General features: G+C 41.7%; 1 protein-coding gene across 4 annotated transcripts in view; it reads right to left on the reverse strand.

Annotated features, from left to right (window-relative positions):
- LOC144829031 (poly(rC)-binding protein 3-like) overlaps nucleotides 1-23,780 on the reverse strand; it is a 335,139-nt gene that overhangs the window by 211,503 nt on the left and 99,856 nt on the right. For all 4 annotated transcript variants that reach the window (XM_078687748.1, XM_078687747.1, XM_078687746.1 and 1 more), the window contains exon 3: nucleotides 6,568-6,651. The gene's annotated coding sequence lies outside the window, so the exon portion shown is untranslated. The remainder of the gene's footprint in view (nucleotides 1-6,567; nucleotides 6,652-23,780) is intronic.

The raw sequence follows: 23,780 nt of genomic DNA on the forward strand, positions 1-23,780 counted from the left end.
TAACTATCGATAGACCTTCCTCAACATGGCACTCCACTCTACATGCAATATAATATATTACACTGCAATAGTTATTTGTCATAGCACTTTGTTACATGCAGGCATTTCTATCTGGGAGATCCTTCAGGGTCTCTACCCCGCCGTTTCTCTCTAAAGAGTACCCCATCAAGCAAGCAGTGCCCCAGGGCTCTGCACTCAGCCCCACTCTATTTAATATCTACATCCAACCACTAGCGGAGGTGGCCAGAAAACATGGGCTGTCATTAGTATCCTATGCTGATGACACCCTGCTAGTGGTTAGATTGATGGACGAGAGTGGGCTGAGTGCGCAGAATTTCAAACACACCCTAGCCGACATTACCAGCTGGATGACTTCAAACTATCTCCAGCTTAATGCTGGCAAGACGGAGGTCCTGTTGGTGGGGAAAGATACATCAGACTGGGGTGACAAGTGGTAGCCGGAGACACTTAGCCAACCACCCGAGCCAAAAAGCTGTCTGAAAAACCTTCGAGTATGGGTAGATGCTTCCCTGAACTTCACCCATCAGACAAAAAAAGTCGCTGCTATATGCTTTGGGATTTTGCGGAATCTTAAGCCCATTCTAAAGTTCTTTGACTATCAAACACGACAGTTGGTAGTACAATCAGCCATTCTTTCGAGGCTGGACTACACAAGCTGCCTGTTGTTAGGGGCAAATGTAGCGGAGAAAACTAGACTGCAGCGAGTCCAGAATGCTGCAGCCAGAGCACTGACTGGCCTTCCCCGTCATCAGTCTGTGACCAATACCCTAATGAAACTTCACTGGCTTCCGGTTGAAAAGAGAATCCACTTTAAGACCTTGTGCCTCGCTTTTAAAATCTTGAAAATGGCCTCTACACCTATGCTAAGTCCTCTCCTTACAGCATATGTCCCCCGGCGCACTTTGCGCTCAGAGGGTCAGAATTTGGCAGTTGTCCCCCGCATCAAGTTAGCCCGGATGGGGGGCCGCTCCTTTCGGTACCTTGCGGCCAAACTCTGGAATGCTTTGCCACCACAGATTCGCGGCTTGAACGATTTGCTATCCTTTAGGAAAGCCATCAAAACTCATCTCTTTTGTTAAACTGTCCTGTCATTGCACGCTCCATCTGCAGTGGCCTTTCTCCTCCGCTGGTAGAAAGCGCCGGGACGCCCCTTTGCTGGGGCAGCCGTGCGCTATACAAACACCTATAACATAACATAACATAACATAACAGTGTATGCTTGGTTAATAATATGCTATTTCTAAAGCCGCAATGCCACACAAGAAAACAATACATACAGAGTAGACAGACTATACCACCATGATCCAATACACATATGAGAGGTTGTGAGGAGATTTCTCCTCTCTGGTAGCAGAGAGGAGGCATAATGAGAAAGTATTACAGGATGAAGGGGCCTTTATGATGAAAGGCAAGGAAGGAATTTCTCATACGGAGAATACTACTCAGGCTATGAAGGCCAAAAAAGGGGCCCGCAAGGTTATAATCTGCGACGAATCCTCCAGTAGTGGAGACATACTGGTCTCATGCTCCTCTGACTTCGACACTTCGGAGGAGGAAGAGCAGATCAAAGGTAAAAGGGCCAAAAAAGAAAACATCGACTGCCTTTTTGACCCCCTGGGGGAACAAATGTTTGATCCCAATTCCATTCAACACCCTCTCTCCCCTCAATGGGAGCCAATCAAACACGTCGCTCAATATGTTGAGTTTGGGTCAGGAGGGAAATGTCGAAGGAAGTGAGAACAAGATTAATATCTGAATGCCCCAGACCCTCCATAGCTAACAAAGTTGCCCTTACTCCCGAGCTTGACTCTAAAATGCTCACATTCCTCAACAAAATGGGCAGAGACCCGAGACGAGGGCTTGACAAAGGCCTTAAGGGATGCCAAGATTGTCTCTTAGACGTTTTCGGACCCCTGACCAGAATCTTCGACCTTTGTGAAGAGGCCTATCTCCAAAACGGCATCATTGTTCCAGTAGACCTTCGGCAATGGATACAAAGGGCAATTTGCCTACTAGGCAATGCCAATGCCTCCCTCTGTACCAAAAGAAGAAAAAGCCTCCTAATGAATATTGACCCTAAATTAGCCGAATTAGCCTCAAAAGAATCTGGTCAAGAGGCTGATATTATCCCTCCCTGTCTTTATTCCCGCCCTTGATTACTTCTTATTATCAGCACCTGAAAAAGTCAAACAGAAGTTATCTGCTATGGATCTTACTCAGGGTGGATTTCAAGTTTGTTACCTTTACTCGATTTTACATGGATTAAATCTTTGGACCTGTTTGCAGCTTGAAGAAGGAATATGGCTGCCCTTCACAGAACTTTGTTAACTTTAGAATGTTATACTTTCATTCTAAATTCTTTGCATTGTTTGCTGTTGCTGCTGTGAGTTGGCAATTAAAGAAACATGCATAATATCAGCCTCCATGTCTTTAATAAAATCATGATTTTCCACCCACTGAACTGTGGAAAATCTGAATTTCTCGTCTCTGGTAGCATTGGGGCTCAGGAGGCGACCTGTTTGATTAACACCAGCTGCATTTATCAAACAGCGCTATAAAGCAACACAGGAGGCCCGCTGCGCGGGAGAGACTGCGAGGAGACTACTTGTCCCAAGTACCATTGGGGCTCAAGAGGCGGCCTGTTTGACAAACACCAGCTGCATTCATCAAACAGTGCTATACCGTGCCACATGAGGCCCTGCTGCAAGGGAGAGACAAGGGCAAAGTAAATAGCCTTCTCCAACGCTATTTTGAAGCCATCCAAAAGACATATGGTTGTTGGGGAGAGCCCCATTGAGTTGGTCTCTACCTTTGACTATCTAGGTTTAAGGCTCACTCCAAACCTGAGATGGACTTCACAGCTTGAGGAAGCCAATTTATAATTCATTCAGTAGACCTCAAATATTACAAAGATCCACAGAACGACAGTGTCAAAAAAAGCGGACCCAGCGACAGTGTCAAAAAAAGTGGCCCCAGCACTTGAAATCTCTCATACCAAGGCTTTGGGATCAGCTATGTTTGAAGTGGAAATTTGGGAATGTGGGAACATTGATAGTCTATCTGTGATTGAGCATCGATTTATAAGATCTCAACTCATTCTCCCAGTGAGCACTCCTCTAACCCCAGTTTTTCCGATCTTGCCCAACGTTAGATTGTACATAAAGTAAAGTGCACTCTTATCATGTTCTGGCATCAGGCGTGGACTGCAGAAGGGCTATCCCTCTATCATGTGGGCCTCATGGATCTTATCACATCCCCATGTGTTAGCCAAATTCTTTGGGTGAGGTCCCTAAGGGCGCTCAACTGAGGTTGGAACTGTATTGGACCACACCGGAGAAGTTGTGTTTGATATCTAGAGGTAGGGTCAAATAAATCTACTGGGAATCTATTTTAGTGGAAATTGGGACTGAATTCAAGGGATCGCTCACTCTAGTGTTCATAGATTCATAGATTTTAAACCTTGTTCCTAATATGATATTAAAAATATTGAAAAAATTGAAAAAATGGCCTTAGGTATGACGCGTAAACTTTTTCTACAATTTAGACACAGGACACTCCCTACCAAACTGTGTTGCAGTAAATGGCTAGCCCAAGTCCCACTTGATGATCAGTGTCCAGCATGCTGGGGAGGACTCGAATCCTTTGTACAGTTATTATGTTTTTGTCCTTGCTACAAAAATTTGAGGTCAAAGTGAATTGTCCCTTTAAGTAGGAGCATTGGCACCAGACACCATCTTGAAGCAATTAGAATCCTTAGCACTGACACACTGAGAATTGTGTTGTTGGGTATGGCAGAATTTCTGATGGCCCTCTGGATTAAGCGTTCGAAGTGTATTCTGTGATCAGGGCCGGGCCTTAATGCTGCGTGACATGTGGCCAATGGGCAACTTTCCTTCATTTAATATTATGTGATGGTTTTATCATTTTACCTAGTGATGCATATCGAATTTGGAATTTGAACTACTTTTATGCTCTTAAATGTTAATAGGGGGATCCAGAGGGGGCTTCTTCTGTTTCTATCTGTGGTACCTTCGTTTGTTTTTATTGTTAGCTTTATTTATATAAAACAGAAATGTTAGAATATATATTTTTAGGCGCTTAGGCTTATGCCATTTTAAATGTTCATGTTTGGTCAGGGTAGCCAACCTTTCTTTAACTTCTTATTTAAAGCAAATGAAATATATGCGGAATCAGGAACCATTGTGCATTTATGAGAGCATTTTCCATTGAGAAGTTACAAAATGATTAGATAGGGCAATCTTATTCAGTACTATCGTATCATGTTGCCAATGGAATACCTTTTGATTTAATAGTTGGAGGGCAGCCCTGTGCTTTGATCATCCCTATTTTAATTTAGGATTGCTTTTTTATGCTTACATGTGTAATCTTGTGAGATATACTTTTTAATATCTAAGTGATCGAAAATAAAGTTTTATGATGATGATAACATTTGAAATACCTTCACTGGGTGTCACTGAACAGTCAACAGTGCATTCCACCCAACAATACCCCACGAATTCCGTTTGCACTTATAATTTGCCTTTTAGTAACAGAATACATTACACAGAAGTACCTCATGCACGCAGCATGGGACAGCAGCCATATAGTTGGCAAGGCCCTGGCAAGTCAACAGCATTTATCCGCCGCCCACATAAGAAAGGAAATAATCAGCTAAAGCTAGGGTGGGCATATCACCCCTTACATGCATAGTATCACGTAGTAATCATGTACTTGGTTTCTGATAACTGCTCAATACAAAGATTCTTACTTCCATCAAACTGATCTTACTTTCATATTAACCAACACAAACAAGTAATATAGTAGTTTTTAAGAAAGAAATCTCTACAAACTACGCACACCATAACAACTATATGCAACAGGTAGATGGAAATCCCCAATAAAATACTAGTGTGCCATACTAATGGTCGAACGCCCTGTACAAATGCAGTTGACATAACATGTTTCCATGCAATTAGAAATTCAACCCATAAAATCATATGACTCCCTTTCCAGCACTTGAACCTGCCCTCAAAAACCTTGATTACCCATTTGATTGTTGAAATTGGTCCTGACCTTTCAAAATTAAGTCAGCTATACTACTGCTAACATTTATGAATTCATGCCACTTTGAATGATTATAAAAAGAATGCTTTAACACACACGAAAATCAAGTCTAAAATGTAAGCAGTGCATTGATGTATACTTATATTGTATCATCTGACATGAGAAAAACAATCATTGGCAAAGGCAATATGTCAGCTCTTGGCTGCCGGCCTTGGGCTTTGTAAATGCATGTTGTATTTTGTCATTTTTTCAAAAGGTTATGGTAAGGGGAGCTGTGACCTTGCTAATATTGTAAAGTAAACAACAGAATATAAATAATAACATACAAAAAGTTACATCACAACAAAACAGAATGCAACACAAATGCAGTACAACAAAACAAAATCACATTGCAGCAGTGCAGCATAAAAACACAGCAGCCCAAAAAAGATGATAACACATCACCACCACATCAAGGTGCCAACAAGTATGCACTTATGTTCTTGCCACACAATACCACCTCCTGAATCCTGTGTTCATAATAATGTGATAAAAGGGGTTTGGAGCACGCGCTGCCGTAACCGACCAACAAAGACACAAAATAGTGGCAGTCAAAAACGTTTTGTGATCTGACCCTTTGTCCCTAACACAATTTGGGGCTGACGGGTGTCTTAAATAGTTGAATTGCTGAAGCAACCATATGTTACCACTTTAGACAGTGGGAAATGTTTTCTTGTTTCGTGAACTTTAATATGCCGTATGTTTTCCATAATATGCCTGTATCTCATCTGTATGCGTCCCCGCATAACAACTGTACTGTATCTGTATCATATCACAAAATATCCTCAATAAAATCCGTTGAAATATAAAAGCTTCTGCTGCTTTTGTGTGGAAATGCAATTGAATTTGTTGAGAAAACTAAACAGCAGAACATAGGACAATGACATGCACAAAGCAACATAACACAATTAAAACATAATGGGGCACCATACAACAAAACAATTCCAACAGAACATGACACAACCACAGCACACCACAACATCATGTTGCAGTAATGCAGTACAAAAGCAAAGCAGCGTGAAAAACAGAAGGCATCACCACCACAAACAAAATGCCACACAACAAACATGCACGAACATTCCTGTCACACATTACCACCTCAGATGACCTGCTTTAATAATATGGTAGTAAAAGGTGCTTACACCAGGCACTGCATTACTTATGACCAAGGACATGAAATAGGGCCAGCCCAAAAAATGTTGTGATCTGGCTTTGCGTGTCAATTTCAGTGACATTAGATGCAACAAATAGACACAGTAGTATCACTGTAAAGTTCAGTCTATAGGGGGTTTACATTTCAGTGGTAAACCATAGTATGACCATTAATAAAGAGTTTATGAAGAGGCATGAAAGAATGTACCTTGGAGAGATTAAAAAATGATTGTTAATATGAAGACGGGCAAAGCAAGCACTTTGAAAAGGTGTGTCAATGCTGGGACTGACCTCAGCTCACAGCCTGCTCTGGCTCTCTGTTCTCTTCCCTCCTGACTCCTCTTTCCGGCTTTATCAGGGTACTGATGGAACTTGCTGTAAAAAAAAGTGCAAGAAATAGAATAAGCGAGACTCTGAAATACCCGATCAACCAAATCACATGAGATGCAACAATGTTTATAAAGAGGAGCAAATTAAACTACACGTTACATTTCACTGCAGAACCTTCAGTTTCACAGGTAATTATGATTTGTACTAAAATATGAAAGACATGTCAAGAAATTCCATACTTTATTTTTATCAAAATTTTTTATAAATTAAATATCATGTTCATAGCCCAGAATGGAACACTATATGTAAAAAAAATAATTTGAATGCAGAGTATTGAGGGGACGATTACAAACAAGCATTTGGAAAGCCAATAGATCTCTTCTTTGTGAACTATTGAATTTGCCAAAACCTTTTACCACGCTGTCCAACATTCCCAATACTACGCAGCAAGGGTAAATAAGAAAAAAATAACTAGACTATTGCGTTAATTTGTATATGCACACACCATGCATGTGTGAACCTACAAAATTACGTGGCTGCTTTTTTTTCTTTGCCAATCTAACTTGGATCAACAAATAAAAAGAAAAACATGGGCAAATGTGTTTTGTTTTTTTGGAAAGTGGGTGCAGGGAAGCATCATTAGTGGGTATGTGGAAGCAACATGGGACAAAGCGGTAGGGGAAGCAATGCTGGTGGGGGTGCAGAAGCAACACAGACGGACAAAAAGAACATCAAAAGTGTAGGTAAGGGAGGCCCTACAGAGGACACTGGGATAGCAAATGGGTGAGAGGAAGAGCAGCATGGAACAACCAGTGTTGGGGTGAAAAGCAAATGAGCGAGCGAGAGAAAGAGCAATGTGAAGCGATGAGGGGGAGAGGCACATGAGCAGGGCCAGACTGGGAACCGAAACCGGCCCTGGCAAACTTGCTAGGGCCGGTTTTTGTCTGATTTTGTTATAGGGGGCTGATATTATCCCCGTTTTAGCAGCAGTTTCCTGCCGCTAAAACTGCGATAATTTTAACGAGGTTCTTGCTAATATGCCCCTGTATTATTTGGAAGGGTTTTTGCACTGCGCTGCTTTAGAGCAATTTCATTGTGGTGGGGTCTGGAAGTACAAGGCGAGTTATATAGCTGACACCAGCGTGCCATTTCTTCAAGTCATAAAGTCTTTTATGGCAACAAGTGAATATCACTCAATGTTTATGCACAGTCACAAATCCGCTGTACCGCATTGGGAATACCCCTCCAGACCCTGGTATGACAAACAAACTATTCTGTCTTACCCCACACTATAAGCCAATACTTTTACCAATCAAGCACAAGAAATGAAGTATCCTCTTACTTGAAGAGAGTAGATGCATACATACCTTTCATTCCACGTTTACGTGGCAGTTACAGCTTTACCACAACACCACTGCAAACCTTATGCGCGACACCAACACTTGTCTGGTTTAGAAGACACTATACACCTACACTCTACCAACCACCCACACTTACTTTAACTCATTGAAAGGCTTTAAGGCCTGTGGTATGGAATTTCAATACATAGTTTGCAAAATTGCTTAACAAGATGGCATACAAACCAATCAGCGATGCTTCGACTATTTGCAGAATGTCATGGTCAAGCCCCATTTACAGTATTTAATGGTCCAGAGAATCGAAACTTGTGAGTGAAAAGTTCACGCTCCTAAATGCTTGTATAATGCTCCTTCAGAGTATTGTGGCAGAAACCTATCAAACTTGCCCTTGAAAAAATGTTGCCAACCACAGAAGAACCTATTTGACTAAGCCAAATTACTAAACATGATTGAGGCAGTCAGTTAGCTGAGCTAATGAGGGCTTATTTTCAGTGGCGGGTGCCTCTGAACGGGGGTGGTGCGGGGTGAAAAAAAAGTACCTTCTCCGCAGCTGCTGCCGCATGCCTCTCCCGCCGCTGCACGCCTGCTGGCAGCACCGGAAGCATCCAGGGTTCCGGAAACTCCCAGCCAATCACGACCTGCTCAGAGTGGCCTGTTTCGCCACTCATGCAGTGCCTGGGGAGGCTGGGCATGTTCTCCACTGGGCTGTGCCATACAGCCCAATGGAGAACATGCCAAGTGGGCATGACGGTTTGGACTGCCCTAGAGGGCCGGTGAAGCCGACCTGTACACAGGGAGGGAGTGCAAACCACTCCTGCTCCCTCTGCAGCGAGCCAACCATGCCCCGCCCGACCTGGCTGGAGCATAGAAAAATTTTATGATGTTAACTTATTGTTATTATCATTTTATTTTTATTTTGCACTGCTCAAGGATCAGTGAGGCGACGCTCCTCCGCCTTAGTGGAGTTGCCGCCACTGCTTATTTTTATACCCTTTTTCGCAAACATGTTAATGCTCTGCATGGATCCTGGGGGAAAAGTAATTTGCCTATTCGCAAAAAATATGACGTGTTTTATTTTCGAATTAAATGTTTAGAAAAGGTTACTGTTACTTTACATGTTCGCAGCTGCCCTTGCACTATTCGCGTTAACACCGCTGACATAAATGGCAGGCCCGGAATTTCGGACACTGCATTTCTCATTGAAATTCTTTCGGAGAAGATTTTCTCTGAGGATCTGCTCAATTAGCCGGGGTCAACACCTTGTCAAACTGTCGCGGAGATCAGATTTTATTTACATGTTTTCCCAACACTTTCTGTCAGAGTGACTCTCGGTGTCCCCGCTGGACAGGCGGTCGCCGCAAAGCGCGCCAATTCTGACAGGAAAGGCCTGAGCCCTCCCTTCTCATCAGCAATCCATCCCTCTCACAAACGCCTCTTGAGAGAAGGAGGCCAGCTTTGCGTAATCCGCGTTAATGTCACTGTCCCCTCAGGAGCCGGTCATGTGATGACGTTTATTGTTATCATATGGGATGCTTCACAAAAGCAGTTTTGAGTACAGGACCTAGCACTCCCCTATTAGTAAAGGTGCAGGAGGGTATATTCCTTTCTATTTACACTAACGTTATCTGAATATTTCCGGGATATACTAATTTTATTAGAATTTTGGAGCTAGTTCACAAAGACACATTAGAGTATTTAAAAGAATATTACAGGAATATTACATTACACACTCCAAAATGCCTTTGTGAATAGGCATCGGAGTATGTATGAATCGTTGGTGTTTATATAGCACAACCCTCCCTGGGGAGCAATGAAGCACTGTGTGTAGAGGTGGATTTTAGGAGATAATACACACTACAGTACGTCTCCTCCCCAACAAATTATTTCATAATTTAGCATCATAAGAAAAAATGAATTAACATATCTTCCATTAAATGCTTTCAAAGGAGCCATTACGACTGTGATATATATAAGGATGCAAAAATATGTCAATAACATTCCGATCAAACTCAATTTAACATCATATATAAATCGCTGAAGAGGCTAATGTATCGAAGTGCGGAACAGTCACCAGTACAAGAAATGGAAAAGCCCTAAAGTCAGACTGTCAATCTGCCTCCCTCCAATAATTAATTAAATGAGATATAAATAATTTACATACTCTCCTGATCTGTAAAGACTGAACTCAAATGACGTGATATGTTCAAAAACACACAAACTAGTCCTGTTTATCTGAACAGTTCCTATAATTCCATTATAGATCTATTCACTGATACAAAGCACCTAAAGTAGTCTGTTGCTGTTGTTCCCGTGGTGACCCCATAGGCCCTACTGCACAGTCCTTGCTCACTCATCACATCGTGACGTTGTTTATAAATAATGTATGGGAGAAACCGGATGTCCTATACAGTACTCACCGATCATTGTGACATCAGGTCTGATAGGCAGTTAAGGTAGCACTCATTCCCTTAGATTGGTACAAAGAAGACACCCATTTCTTCCCCGTGGCTAGGACAATCAACGTTCTCTAGTCACAGCCAAAGAGATTGCCATGCTTTCCACCTTCCAGTGGTTTTAAGGCTTTCCAGATAGCGTACTATTTCACACAAGGGTGACAGTTTCTCATTATGTGCATCTCTTCTCTAACTTATTCTCATTGGAGTCAAAGTTACAAATGTACCATGATTATCAGAGAGGATTATGGGGATTAGTACCACAAGAAAGTTTAAACAAGTTTTGCCAAAGCTAGTTCTTTTCATACTTGAATATGTATGTTATTGTCTCTGAACAACAATAGTTTATGTGGCATTCAGCGAGTGGATGGATGTTTTGTGGACCAATCCATGTTATTAAATTAAGACATATGCACACAGTTCTTCAAACTGTAGTGTTAATTGCAGAACATTTGTAATAACGCATCATCCTTTACAACTGGCATTTTTATTGCAAGTGTGAAAATCAAAACATCGAGTTCACCGTTCCTTACAAGTTGTTCCTAATTATCTTCCTCTTGCTCCCCTGACTTTTTATTAGTACACTTCTCTGGCTACAAAGCAGTGCTTAATTTGAGCCGGTGGTTGCAGGTGGGATTCACCAGCACTTATTATTTTTTTTTTTTTGTGAGAGTTTTATATAGCGCCAACTAGACCCGAACTGAATCAGGTATCAGAGCGCTTATATAGCACCAGTTACGTTACATGAGGACATGCATTCATTTTAGGCACTGGGAGATTAAGTGATTTGCCCAGAATCACAGGAGGTTTTTTGGCGTCGTTATCGAGACTCAAACCCAGGTCCCCAGGTCCGAGGTTGAGCGCCCTAGCCGTTAGGCCAACTCCTCTCCCCAATTTTTGGGGACAAGCACTTATTTTTCCTTAGCAGACTGTCACGCAGAGCAAGAGAGAGAAAAACACATAACAGGGAAAGAAGGAGAAAGAGAAAGATGAAAAAAAAGTGAAAAGGGGAAAGCAGGCAAGAAAATGAACCTGAGATAAGGTAAACAGCAGGGGCGGTTTCTCTTTGTGAGCAGAAGAGCGTCGCCCCACTTGCTGCGAGTACAGCGGTAAACACATAATATTAAAATGGTTCATTACCATTTTATTGTTTTTTTTGCTGCTGGGCGCAGTGAGTCGAGGGTGGAGGCCGAGCAGATTTCTGCAGATTGCAGGATGATATTTAAGCAGTTCAAGTACGCATGTCAGATTGGCCGGCTGCCTACAGGCCAATCTGACATGCGCACTTCAAAGCTGGTAATTCCAGTGCTGTAAAACAGCTGAGGGATTGTAGGCACAGGTTCCCAGCCTCAAAATGAGCACTGGGTTAGCCTCCTCCAACCAATCCTGGAGCTGCATTGCAGCTACCACGATTGGTTGGATTTGTGTGGCACAAGGGAGGAAGTCCCTCTCTTTCCTTACTGCTCCTCGTAACCCCCAGGATCGGCGGGGAGAGGAGCAACTATTTTAAGTTACAGGCGGCGGCAGCTTTTATAGTGAGTGTCCCTCCATTCATTAATGTTGCCAGCCACCAGTGATAAACAGCAATGGAGTGCCTGCCAAAGAATAAAGAGACATGGGTGTATTCAAAACGATGCAGCCTTACTATTTGTCACCCCAACATTCAAAAGAGCCCACAGCGGGCTTTTGAGAAAACTCTGAGCACCAGCACTTATTATATTACAAATTATGCACTGGTAGACAGTGTCCTCCTGCTTTGATGAGTAAGGGAAAGAGAAGAGGGATGGAGAGAGAGAAGGGCAGAGAGGCCCAGAGAATGACATAAAGAGACAGCTAAAGCAGGGCCATAAGCAACCTAGGGAGAGAGAGAGAGAGAGAGAAATGAGGTAGAGAGTGAAAGAATTAAAGACCAAAGGGTATTAAATATATCACAAGAGAAAAATAGAGGTAGAGAGAAAGAGAAGAAAACTGAGAAAAAGAGAGAGGTGAGGATTTGGAGTGAGATAAAGTAGAAGAGAAATATATGAATTAGAGAAAAAAAGGACGTAGAGGCTTAGATAGATGTAGATAGTGGAAGAGAGGAGTAGTGAGAAAAATGTAGAAGTCAAGTGGCGAGAGACTGGAGAGGTAAAGAAGTGTGGCAAAGCGAGAGGTGAGGTGACATAAGTATTGGTGTGGATACAGCTTTAATAGCCTATGGCTCTCTTGTTTATGTTTGAGTGTTGCTCCATACCACTGTTACTGTGACTATTTTAGAATGTTGCTGGACGGTCAGTAGCCAGTTAATCAGCTAGCGTTAACACTGGATGTACTGTTCTGCTATTAGTAAAACTGCTTTTTTTTGTACTATGGATTAGCATTTTTAACATGAGGGAAATAGAGAAAGGTGCGGTAGAGAGGGAATTTATGCTGGAAAAACAAAGAGAGAGAAGAAGGAAGGAAGATAAATGAGATAAAGAGAGGTTAATTTGAGGCCCTAAGGTGAGGCTGAAAAACAGATGTGAACTTTTTGCAGATGCAGAATGAAAGGTTGAGGTATAGAAAGAGAGAGTGGTGGGGGAGAGAGGGTCAGATGGGTAAGAGAAAGAAAGAGAGGCGAGCTGTAGCGCAAAATCAAGGTGAGATTGAGGTAGGTGAAGTGATTGGAGTGAGGTGAGGTAGAAAGTGAGGTAGAAAGTAAGATAAGGTAAACAGGCATGTAGGAAGAGGTCATTTAAAAGGAAATGTAGCCAGAGAGTGAGAGAGGTATATACGGAGAGCAGAAGAAAGGCATAGAGGAGAGGGAGGTACTTAGAGAAAGTTGAGCGAGAGAGTTAAACAGGGTAACGATGGAGGGAGAAAGAGGTCATGAAGTTGAGAAAGAGTAGTGAGAAATGATTATGATGAAATGATGAGAGAGAGTGGGGAGACAGGGAGAAGGATGATATAAAGGTAAAAAAAGATGGGGTAGTGAGGGACAGAGATGTGAATTAGAAAAAAAGTAAAGTGGTAGACAGAGAGGTGCATTAGATGCAGAAATTATACAAGGAGGTGAGGTGGACAGACATCAGCGAGGGGAGAGGGGTATATAGAGAGAGTGTTGATATAGAGATAGTGACATAGGCATGTAGAGGAAGGTGCAGAGAGTGGGAGAGATAAAGGTCAGATTGTGAGAGGTGTACAGGGGTGGGGGCAGGGATAGGCATATGAGAGAGGTGAAGTAAAGAGGCAGGTAGAGAAAGCTGAGATAGCTAGAGAGTGGTAGATATGTTAAGATTGAGGAAGCAAAATATTTCAAAATATCTTACATGATACTTTTACTGATTTAGATACAAAACACCTGGATGTGCGCATTTCCCAAGATGAATGAAGTGATACAGCAATAGAGACAAACGAAGTAACAGCACCATAAAAGCGTGCTTGAAAGAGCTAGAAAAGGAGAACATTAATTTCTAAATAATTATAATGCTTATTAACAGATTTTCATAACCAGATTACTCATGGAATAATGTTTTACTATTCACATGCTGATGAAAACTAATGAATCTAATGAGGAGGCCTAACAATTCTATTGCCCTTTCATTGAAAAAGCATTATAAGTAGATTGTGCTGAAATTATGCGATGAATTAGCTGGGAAGTTGAAACTTACAGAGGTGATAGTAGAGACCTTAATGATTACAAAAATGTAGAAACTAATTAGTTAAATGGTTTCTAAGAATAATTTACATTATGGATATTGAAAATTCGTGGCAGTAGACTATAGCTAACCCTAATCAATTTTGTATAATTATACATTCATGAAACATTTATTATTATTCACTTATTTTGAAATGATGATTTGATGCATTATATTTGATTTCAATTAAGTTTAATTCAATTCAATTTCAACTTTATTTTCGTTCTATAGACCATAAAAGCATGTTATTTAAATGTATAAAATATCCACCTATAAAACATAGTGCATTGTGATATCAATCAGAAAAGTAAGTCTGGAAAACTTTACAGAATCATTAGAAGCAATCATTTGGAGTAGGTGAAACAAAATACCTTTATACTCTGTCACTTGGAAAGTTGAAATATGAAATAGAAAAGTCACATTAAAAAGTGATTTAAAAAGATATGTATCAGCATCTGCAGTTCTAGTTAAAATGGGGGTTTAGTACATTATTGAAATAACATCAACCTTAAAGCCCCTTAAATCACATTTGTGTGACTTAACCAGATACAGGGCAACGGGCATGTGCTTCAGAACAACGTTCCCTTCCTTTTCCTATATAACCACACTACGTACAGAAATCGGCTGATTCCAAAACCCACAACCTGGCTTGTATCTGATCTTATAATAATGGAGGCCACCCGATAAAATCTTAACCCCCCCCCCCCCATAAATTACACATCGGTTTAATCCATCTCTGCCTTGGCCCAGCATATTTTGGATAAAAACAGGATTTGTTCAACATCCTGCCTAGCATATTTTCAAAAGTCACAGGCTATTGGGGTAGATGGTGGAGCTTCAATCTATGTGTACATTTTTTAACTGACAGTGTTTCTAGTCTAGATTTTATTTTAGGTTAGCCCTAAGACTCAGGTCAAGTTGTGATTAATCTCTGCACTGTAATCTATGTATTTTAGTTATAAACCCAATGTAATTTGATGTATTAACAGATGTTAATCTGTATTGTGGAACACTTTTTTTATGGTTTTACACATAAAACTAAATAAAGTTTGTGGATCATGATGATGATGATGATGTAAGGTTGTAAGGTGTGCACGCCATGGGTTGTTGGATCTCGTCTAAATAAGCTTCTTTGACTGGAGAAACTGTATACGCTAGGAATGCTTTAGTCAAGCCTCCCGATTTTGCTTTATGATGGTGTTGGTTGATTTTTTGTGCCAGAATGCTGCTTTAGCTAGGCCCTTAGAAGCGGCCCGATCATAGAAGGAGTGCTCCACTGGTAACTCAAACCTAGATCGATTAAGGGACGTTAGACAAACTTGAACCTGGGGAGTAGATGTGCGTTACTGAGGCATAGAACTTCCACCACCGCCAACCTATAGCGTGGGAGCTCTGCGGACGACCACAGCCTCACCCAATGCAAACCCGGATTTAGCATAGCTAAATCTCTCACCCTTTTTAGTCCTGTGTCAAAGTAGAGTGGTAGCATAGGAGTACTCTGTGGGAGGCTGAATAGTGATCTCAGAAAATTATTTTCCTTGGCAGTCAGGCCTTTAGTACTCAATATGCCTCAGACTTCAGCACCATAAAGTGCAGCAGCCTGTGCATTTGCCCTATAAACCGCTTTGGCTGGAGATGCAGATTGAGGCGTGGTTGCATTAAATCTCTTGATAATGGGTGAGGGAGAATATAATAGCACCATTTCACTCTTTTACATCTGAGATTTCCAAATCCTGCTTTTGCCAATTCTAATCCCCAGGTATTCAAATGTGCCTACCACTTGGAGGAGCTCTCTATTCATCTGGTACTCCCCGCTAAATGTTTTGTGCAGGTTGAATATCAAGATTACTGATGTATTGCTATTCAAATACCAATGAAAACTTATGACGGTAATGATGAGGCCTAACAGTTCTATTGCCTTTCATTGCAAATGCATTAAAAGTAGATTGTGGTGCAATTATGCAATAAAATTAGCTAGGACGTTTTAACTTACAGAGGTGATAGTAGAAACCTTACTGATTATAAAAATGTAGAAATTATTTTAGTAAAGGGTTTCTAAGAATAATTTATATGTTTGGTTGTTGAAAATAAGTGGTAGCAGGCCATATTAAACGGTAATCAATTTTGCGTAATATTACATTGGTGAAACATTTATTATTATTCACTTATTATGAAATGATGATTTGATGCATTATATTTCATTTCAATTAAGTTTAATTCATTTAAAGCTGATGTATGCATTTTAAGCTTTAAATGTGTTCTTCCTTGAGCTACAATTTTCCCTTAGAAAGCATAATAATTAATTGACATTTCTATAAATTTTTCTTTTTTCTTTTTTTCTTTTATAGAGTTTTATATAGCATAAACTTGACCTGAATCGGGTATCAGAGCGCTTTACATATAACCAGTTGCATTACAAGAGGACACATTCATTTTTGTTCGGCACAGGGAGATTAAGTGATTTGCCCAGAATCACAGGATGTTCAGCGTCATTGCCGAGATTCAAACCCAGTTCCCCAGATTCGAGGTCGACCACCCTAGCCGGTAGGCCAACTCCTCTCCCTCCTCTCTCTTGTTCTGTGCATATTTCATTTTACATACAAAGGACATTCTTTCGACGTTCACTGTGAGATGGCTCGTGAGAAAATCAACTCTCATCCTATGCCATAGTTTGTTACATAGTATATTTCTTACTGGTGACAAACCTGTGAGGCCCAGAAAGTCATGTTGTTCACATGAAGTGCTTGGGAAAGAATGCAGAAGTAACTAAATTGTATTTGGTGACTAATTACATAAACTAATCATATGATGGACTGGCTAGCGGAGTGACACCACATCATTACGGTGTAATAAGGACTATAAAAGAAGAAACCCCAAAGGAGGGGAACATACTCACTCATCACTTTATTATTCTCCTTTCCTTGGAGGAGAATGGAACTCTTTTCTTATGATTTTTAATTCAACCTTCATATTTCTATCTTAGACTGCCTTTTTGCTGATGCTGATGGAGAATTGCCTGAGTCTATTATTGTGTCCTGATGTTTTTTATTTCAAGCTGTATTGAATTTCTCTTTTAATCTAAATGCGTTGTAGGGAGAAACAGCAAATCTTCTCAGAATATCAAGTTCTGCTTATTCTATTCTGTGTTGCAGTAGGAGAGCTTCTAATTTGTATCATTCTAGTTAGACCTAATTTATTTAGGAGACTGGGTCTCCCCATCACATTACTTTATTTTTACAGTATGGTCCTGACAGTAGTGTATTTGAAACTTATTTCAAATCTGCGAGTTGGTCACAAATTTATGGTCCTCATTGGGTGGCTAACCATGTGGTTTTGGACATCCTAATTCTCACCCCTCCTATTGGTGGAGAAAGATCCATCAGAGAACCATTCGCCTCAGTGGTGAAGGTAAGTTGGAATCTGTCCAGCTGTAGGGGGCCCAGTACAGTTCGAGGGATAGATTAATTCAAATTTAAACTTGAAATATTTATACCACTTACGCTGGCTCAAGATGCAGAGAGAATTAGAAAGAGGTACAGAGAGGGGTGTGATAGTTGTAGATGAGATGACCCTTTAGAGAGACATGAATCATGGAGATATGTGCAGCCAAGAAAGAGAGGTAGAGAGAGAAATGTAAAAGTCTGTCCCTCCCATATGGGCTCTTGGGTGAAGTCCTCAGAGGCTCATCGCCCCTTCTCTGACGCTAAGATTTGTACGGCATGGGAGCAGGATTTGGGCCGTCCTATTGCTGACGATCAATGGGAGCAATGTTGCAGGGTCACGAGGGAGGTATCCCTGAACAATAGACACAAGCTGCTACACTTCAAATTTCTCTTCAGGATGTATCACACTTCGGCTTGGTCCCACAGGATAGACCCTTCTAGGCCTCACCACTGTCAGAAATGTTATGCTCCACAAGCAGACTTTGCTCATCTCTCCTGGACCTACCCCAAGTTGCAGCACTATTGGGTACAGATACATGCCACGCTGGGAGACATGCTTTATATGACATGTGTGTCTACTCCACAAATTGCGCTGTTGTGCTATATAGTCAACTTGCCCAAAAAGGTCAGAAGGTTTGCAGCGTTGGGATTTCTATTGGCCAAGCGGGAGGTCACATTACTATGGGGTAGTAGGAAAGCCCCTACTTCACAGGCGTGGCTTCGCAGCTTGGCGTACTGTAACGTAAACTGCGAGGAGTATGCGACCCTCGTGCCTAGCTCCTCACGCCCGGTAGACATTTGGGGCCATAGGTTATACATTGCCAAAAAAACGCAGTGAAGCCGACGCACAGGTTGCAAACGGCATTGTTCTGGAAGGAGTTGGCTAGGAGATTTGTAACATATTATATTCCTTGGTTATGACTTTACTTGTGTGTTATGCAGGCATGCCGCTGTAGATTGGGGCTTGGACAGAGATGGGGTGGGGGGGATTGTTACGGGTGATGGCAATGTTCATGCTGAATGGTTGACACTGTGACTTAACTTGCGTATCCATTCAATTGCTTACTGTTGCCATGGGTACTACCATGTACCGTTTCTTATGACACTCATATGTGCGAAGGCGCTTTACCATTGTGCCGCTGTATGCATTGATTATTGACATGTATGTGCAAAAATGAAAATAAAGAATAAAAAAAATAATCCTCAGAGGCTCAATGCTCCCTGCGCCAATGTATGAATTTTCATCAACCAAATCATTACATGATGCTTTAAACAAAATGCGATGTGATGAGTTACGAAGTGAAGCAATGTATGGGCACTACTTTTGCCTTGGTGTAGGGAGAAGTGGTTCATTTAGTGGGATGCACTAGAAGCCCTGTCTGGGACTGTTAAAACACATTTCACCTTAGTAGTCCTAAATCTCAAGTGTGCTAAAAGTTGAAACAATCAACAGTCAGCACACCATTTGTGCCAGTTTCAAAAAGGCATTCTGATCTTTTTCCTTCGCTGCTCCTCAGCAAAGTAAGTATTGCATTTCATGTATACAACTGGCCACTGATCATTTTGTAGGTAGTCAATTACCATTAGGGATCTCCTTTGTTGAATTTATTTGGCTATTCTCGTCACATTTGTAATTCCAGCATCCTTCGCAGCTTCACGTACCCTCGCCCTCCAAATGTAGATGACTGTGTGGCATTGGGCAAGAGGGAGATAATGGAGGTTTTTGTCTTTTACTGCTCTTGGTCCTCTTGGCATGCCATGTGCACTCATTATGTGTGCAGGTCATTCATTACAAACCTTATCAATTCCATCAAAACTTCAATAACTGTCACCCTCCACCACCACTTTTACCTCTCCCTACTTTTTATTCCCTCTTAAATGACCCTTAAATGTACTAACTTCTTCCATTGCTTTTTTAAACCTTCTGCCAATTTCTGGTGATTTATTTGTCTCTATGGCCCATTTGCCACCAACAGTAATTATCCAATTTCATTGCCACATTGTTTCTAGGCAATCATGGATTTGTAGCACCAGCCTTACAATTCACCATGTGCTACATTTACAGATGTTTCCCACTTAAACAGACTAGAAGTTTTTTTTTATTAAAAAAAAGGTGCAAATTAAATTCAGTGTAACATTTGGCACTATAAAAAAGTTAACCTATCACCTTTAAGAGATATCACTTGTTGATTGCAGAAGTGAGAATGTTGCCCATGTGCAGATAATAGTCCAAATGGGCAAAAAATGAGGAGCGCTGCAGTCTGCAGCAGACAACGAAATCCTGCATATTTAAACACATTTTGTTAAAAAGGTCAGAAAGAACTACTCAGTGTTTATCAAGCAAATGTGTTTTCGAAGTTGATGTCAGTTTATGTTTACATCACAGAGATCTCATAGTAGAAGCAATGTCAAGAAGACACTAATGCAAGTCCCAAATATGTTGTCTATCTTTTTTAAGGTCAAACCTCTTGAATTCTAAATTGCCTGCTAGTGAGACACAGGACATAACAAACGTATAAGGTGAAAAATTGGAAAGCTAACTTTCAAAACCACTACAGCGTTAACAGTGAAAAAACACTAAAGTAGGGCTTAAGGAGATAGGTTTTGAAACACAGCTTGCATGAGCTGAGTAAAAGAGGCACACCTTGCATCACCACCAGTGTGTACAAGTAGGTAGGTGTGTGTTCCGCTGGGTGTAATGCTGTGTAATATTTACACAAACGAGTTTATTCTGGAAGACATAGAACACAATATAGACAATTATGCTGTCAAATCTGGCTATTAATTTAAAATTTGATTTCACCATACATGCTCCTACCATGGGGACCATGTTCAAATGTATGAGCATTCTGTGATTGCTCTCAGTGGGAACTCCGTGAAACCCCATAATAGAGAACTGAATAGGACCAGCGGTCTTGACATAATACCCCATATATGAAGACAAAGATTAGTCTCTACCAAACACTGACAATGAGCATTTTTAGAAGACATGAGATGACCACACGGATCTCAAAAGTGTACTCATAGAAAACCAATAAGTACGTTCAAGCCCACTTACATTTCTTCCATGAGTGACAATTAGTACGCTTTTAGGAAATAGCATGCTGACTCCAACAAGAAAACACTAAATAAGAACCTCAAAAACCTGTGTGGCTTAATTTGAAAATTAATTGTGATCAAAAGACAGTTCTAGAAAGCAACGATAGATACAAAATGAGCTGAAATATTTGTAGTTTTCTTGGGCTGCAAGAAATAAAGACGAAAGTGATTCATGGATGTATGCCAAATAAGCCTACATGGCCACTGGTGCCCTGGCTCGCGCCAAAGCTATTAACATCATGAATATGTATCTCCAATGTTCAATACAAGAACATAATAGTAAAAAGTGGCTGTGGTAGATTTGATTGGTCTCCAAAACCATAAGACGTGCAAGGTTGATACAATTATTCCACTGAGTTAGGTAATATATTATTTTATGATAGATTTTTTTTAATGTAACTCAGCATATGCCCTGAAATGCCTCTTTTGTTGACATGTAGACTGAAAATAAAAAAGGTTTGCAAATGCTTCTGAAACATTAGGAAATGCACTAAGATTAAGCCGAGGATGATGTTACCCTTATTACCGATGGTACAGCAACATATTTGCAAGGAACACACGCTCTCCACTGCCCACCGTAAGTCAACAGGAGGGCTGTAGAGCAAGCGAGTGATGGTTCTGTTGCCTGAGCATTAGAAGCAGGCATACGACTGCACCGTCACTAACAAGGGTGCCAATGGCCTTAATGTATTAAACGAAAATAGCCCATTTTTCCCTCAGTTAAATAGTTAAAGACTGCCATAATTAGGGAGCGGTGGGCCCCTCACACTCATGGAGCCCAGTTAAACTGCCCCTGCTTAATGCATATGCTAGGCCCCTAAAACTCCATTCTGAGATGTTTGCAGACACTTCTTGAAGCTGGTCGGCACATTTTCCCAATGTTTTGAGTATTCATTGCGCTTGAAATATAAAAATAAAATCTGCAATCGTGTGCTGTTGCTCGCTCACATTTCTTATTTTCTGAACTATGTAGACTCAGGGTGTGAGAAGAATGAAACTAGCGTTCTTAGGCAAAATGAGGGAATTGATACTTCATAAAAAATCACGAACCTTCCAGATTTGGGTTAAAGTCGGCTATATTTTACTTCGCCAATCCCTGTATTCGGATGTCCTGAGCAACATAAATGAGTAATCAGTCTGCAAAGGTTTTTGTATTCTGCAATTTCGGCTGTCACCAAAATTACAGCGGGGTTAACACAATGGCAGCCGCTGGGCCGCACCATCCATCCCTCTATGGAAGCTTCGCCACGGGACTTCGAGCAGTGGGGAAAGGCGGAGCGAGACACTGCCAACAAAAATGTTAATTGCCGGCCCCTCCTAGCCCTATCCCACAACTGGAATGTTCCAGCTGCAGCACAGTGCCAGTTTTAAACCCCAAGTTTATTTGTATACGTTGCTTTCGTCGTAGTTTGCAAAATAATCAGAAAAGTAAATACCTCGCAAAAGCAAGTAGATATCAAGACAGATGGGGGGAATGAAGTCAGCCTTTCATTGTTACTATTGAATCAAGATGCATATATTGGCAGCAGCCCCACACTCTGATGACGTCCCACCCAAGATATGGCTCCTGCTGTCTCTGGCTGACATCATCGACCTATTTCATTCGGGGCAGATCGATGTCATTTTCGAGCCATAATGAGGAAATGATAGGTTGTAAATTATACATGCGCTCTCCTCCCTCGTGATTATATGCAAATTGCAGCGCGTGCTGGAGTGGCAGTGGCAGTTCAGCTCTTCTCTGTCATTATGACTGTGACACGATGCGCGTTTCGCACCCTACGAAACCGTGGCACCAATTATCTATTGGCACAATCCTATACAAAGATCTTAAACGGGTTAATTGAGATGTAAAAGCTTTATGCGCTTTCCGCCATGTAATGAAACTTCACGCGCGCCGCGCTTTGAGCACGCGCGACCTCTTTGCTTGCCCTGTAATTTCCTCGACGTGAAGCCGTTGAGAGCGTTGGCTGCGCGTGCAGGGGCTGCGGCCGGAAGGCGCGAATCTGCTAACTGCGCCACCAAGATGAGCAGCGCCGCGGTGGCAATATGTCATAGATGCTTCCAGATACTAACAAGCTGACATAATTACCGTCTGTCCCAGGGCGTCGCCCTCGCACAGTGAATGCCGTGTTAGGGGCGAGGAGCAGAAAGTGCGCGGCGTCCTCTTTCGGAGCAGGCATGAATAGGGGAGGCCTCGCTCTCGCCTCTTCACTGCTGCTCTATGGGAGGGGGAGCGCTATTATGCGTTCACCCCCAGCAAGAACCGCATACTTTTGAAGTCAAGCATGGCACCGGCGCGCTTAACCAGGAATTAAGAGCTGTATCAGTGTCAGCCTGCTATTGTGGTGCTCTCTGCTACTTCAATGGGGAGGAATGGGCTAATGTGGGGGAAGAGGGCGCTGAGTCACTGGTTAGTGCAGTGGGAGTGGATCAAACAGTGAGATTCGGGGATGCGGAAGGGAATGTTAAATTACTCATAACAAAAGGAGTGGGTCGCACGGTGAAGGTGAATGGGTGAGGCGACCAAGGTTCAGTATGGACTGTTCCCATGAGGAGAAGGGTCAGTACTAATTTGCATTAGGTGGGCCTTTGGGGCTGATTTAGAGTTTGGTGGACTGGTATTCCAGTGCATCCGTGGCAAGGTACCCTGTCCCGCCAATCAAAAGATCCGCCCACCTGATTTTTAAGTGGGCAGGCCATAAGGTTTACACTGATGGAGTAAAAATATACTATATCGTCATAAAGCTTCCTCTGAAAGCTCTATGTAGTAGGTGCCATCAGTGGTAAGCCATCTGACCATCCAGCTTATTTAGAGTGGACAGTTGAAGTTTATTGAATTTTATTTTACTGTCTATCACCGTCAGGTAAATACTGGCAGTGAGGGACAGCTAAAAAAGAAAAAATGACACTCACACCATTAGAGAAAACCCCCATGGTGTGAAGGCCATTAGTTTTTGCAATTTTTCTAAAACATGAACAGTAAGAAACTTCTGAAAAGTCTGACAGCCAGCAGTCATGTTTGCCTGAGTTGTCAGTCAAACTTTCCCTTCAGTGACAGGAGCCGCAATGATGACGGTCCCTGCTAATGTATAGAGATGTCAGCAGGGCCGGTGGAGATATCCAAATTTGGTGAGTAAAGACAGAGTGGCAGACGTAAAGTCTCCT

The sequence above is a fragment of the Lissotriton helveticus genome, chromosome 4_1, assembly GCF_964261635.1.
Source record: "Lissotriton helveticus chromosome 4_1, aLisHel1.1, whole genome shotgun sequence".
Taxonomy (NCBI): domain Eukaryota; kingdom Metazoa; phylum Chordata; class Amphibia; order Caudata; family Salamandridae; genus Lissotriton; species Lissotriton helveticus.